This window comes from Penaeus monodon, chromosome 10 (genome assembly GCF_015228065.2).
Source record: "Penaeus monodon isolate SGIC_2016 chromosome 10, NSTDA_Pmon_1, whole genome shotgun sequence".
NCBI classification, from domain to species: Eukaryota; Metazoa; Arthropoda; class Malacostraca; order Decapoda; family Penaeidae; genus Penaeus; species Penaeus monodon.
The window spans coordinates 5606504-5609003 of NC_051395.1; the positions used below are offsets into that span (position 1 = coordinate 5606504).

At 30.7% G+C, this 2500-nt stretch overlaps 1 protein-coding gene across 1 annotated transcript in view; it reads right to left on the minus strand.

Annotated features, from left to right (window-relative positions):
* Positions 1 to 2500, minus strand: part of LOC119577792 (eukaryotic translation initiation factor 4E-binding protein 1-like) — a 9622-nt gene that overhangs the window by 6730 nt on the left and 392 nt on the right. The gene's annotated exons all lie outside the window — the stretch shown is intronic.

Below are 2500 nucleotides of genomic sequence, written 5' to 3' on the forward strand. Positions count from 1 at the left end.
AATAATAACAATAACAACAACAACAGAATAATAGTAAAAAAATAATGATAATGATACTACTACTACTACTACTACTACTACTACTACTAATAATAATAATAATAATAATAATAATAATAATAATGATACTACTACTACTACTACTACTACTGCTAATAATAATAATAATAATAATAATAATAATAATAATAATAATAATAATAATAATAACAATAACAATAACAATAACAATAATAACAATAACAATAACAATAACAATAACAATAACAATAACAATAACAATAACAATAACAATAACAATAATAACAACAATAATAATAATAATAATAATAATAATAATAATAATAATAATAATAATAATAATAAAAACAATAACAATAATAATTATTATTATTATCATTATCATTATTATTATTATCATTATTATTATTATCATTATTATTATTATTATATTAATAATAATAAATAACATTAACAGTACTAAAATAAATGGAACTACTTCCTGAAAAATCAAGGAATGGGGATATCAGGTGGGCCTATAAACTGACTCCTTGGTGGTGACATCTATGTGTAAATGAAATCCACAAAGCAAAACAAGTCAGCAGCACATGTGGAACCATCTATGTATACACAAAATTCACAAAACAAAATTACAGTGGGTATTGCAACTACCTAGCACCAATAGGTTAAATACACAGTTCTCTTGGGGGGGATACGATAATCATCCTTATACAAACATTTTCCCTTTGAAATGACAAAACTATACTGACATTTGTATTTTTGAGATATACTGTTTTTACATACTTTGGATATGAATCCCATCCCTCATGAATTTTAGGGGAGATTTTGTTCTATAAAAGATTCTTTCTCAAGTAATATTTTTGTTTTAACTCATATAATGGACTATGTACTATAGTCACACAAACACTTATTTATTGATTATATGAAGGGAGTTTAAAGGCATATATATTTTCTCTTTAATATAATAGGAGGTACCAATTCAGAGAAAAAATATATTGCATATCAGGATTCTCTTTGAAAACTGATAATTTTTTGTAAACCTGAGACTTAGTTTTCTGTATTACTGTATCCTCTATCCTTTGGAGATGTATTCTTAAATTATTTAAAATCTAAAATAAGATGCTACATGAAAAGGGTACTATACTTAAACTTAAACCACAAAGTAAAAAAAAAGAAATGGAACCTTATAATGGAAATAATGTTTATATATAGATGTATATTTGTATATATAATCAAGACATGAGCAACATCAAAATATCCATGAATAAGTTTCTCTTAGCTTACATATGTTATTAATCCTTTAGAAAAAAATTACATATATATAATTCCACATGCAAGCCATAAATAATACTGGTATCAATGGATAACTATATTTAAATTTTGCCCTTTACTTATAGCACACTAGGAAGTAGAAAACAAGGAAAATTACTAGGAACTCTTGTGACTGACTAGTTTGCTTAATTTCTACACCATATGTCCACTAGCAATGCTTATTTTCATGATCAACACAATAGTAAATAACAATCCACTTTTCTCACATACTAATATGGTGTGCTTTAATTTAAAATACTTGACAGATACTAGTAGTTAAATAATTCCCTACTTAAATGAGCAAACTATAATGTACAAGACTTATCTTCTACAAACACATGGCTGATATGTTTAATCAGTTGCCCTAGATATAATCACAAGACAATAAACATTACCATAACAATAAAAAAAAATATATACATATATATACATATACATATATATATATACATATATATACATATATATATATATATATATATATATATATATATATATATATATATATATATATATATATATATATATATATATATATATAATACTAATTTACAGTCTGAGTTAACAGAAATTTTGAATATACTTTGTACATGGCTGGGGTAGGTGGGGAAGGGGGGAGGGACAAAGAGAGAACATGTAGATCTCACATCAACGGGATGCAAGAAAACGTTAAATGTTCATAAAGTTAATGTTCTTAAAGTGCAATAGTGACTAGCAATTAAAAGATGAATGTTGGTATTTAGCATATCAACATAAAACCTGGTATATGGCTCCCTAAGACTCCCCAGGTAGGAGCACGTGGGTGCAGAGGGAGGGCAGGGGAGGCAAGGATGTAGAGGGAGGGCAGGGGAGGCAAGGGTGCAGAGGGGGGGCAGGGGGGCAAAGGCACAGAGGGAAGGCAGGGGAAGCAAGGGCATTGGGAGGACAGGGGAAGCAAGGGCATTGGGAGGACAGGGGAAGCAAGGGTGCAGAATAGGGGGGTAGGGGAGGCAAGGGCATAGGGAGGGCAGGGGAGGCAAGGCAGAGAAGGCAAGGGCGCATAGGGAGGGCAGGGGAGGCAAGGACGTGCGGATCACAACGTAAACAAACCCACCTGTAACCCCCTTCCCCCTCCCTCCCTCCCCTCCTCCAGCCTTTGTGTTGAGGTCGAGGATTTTCTGGCATCGAT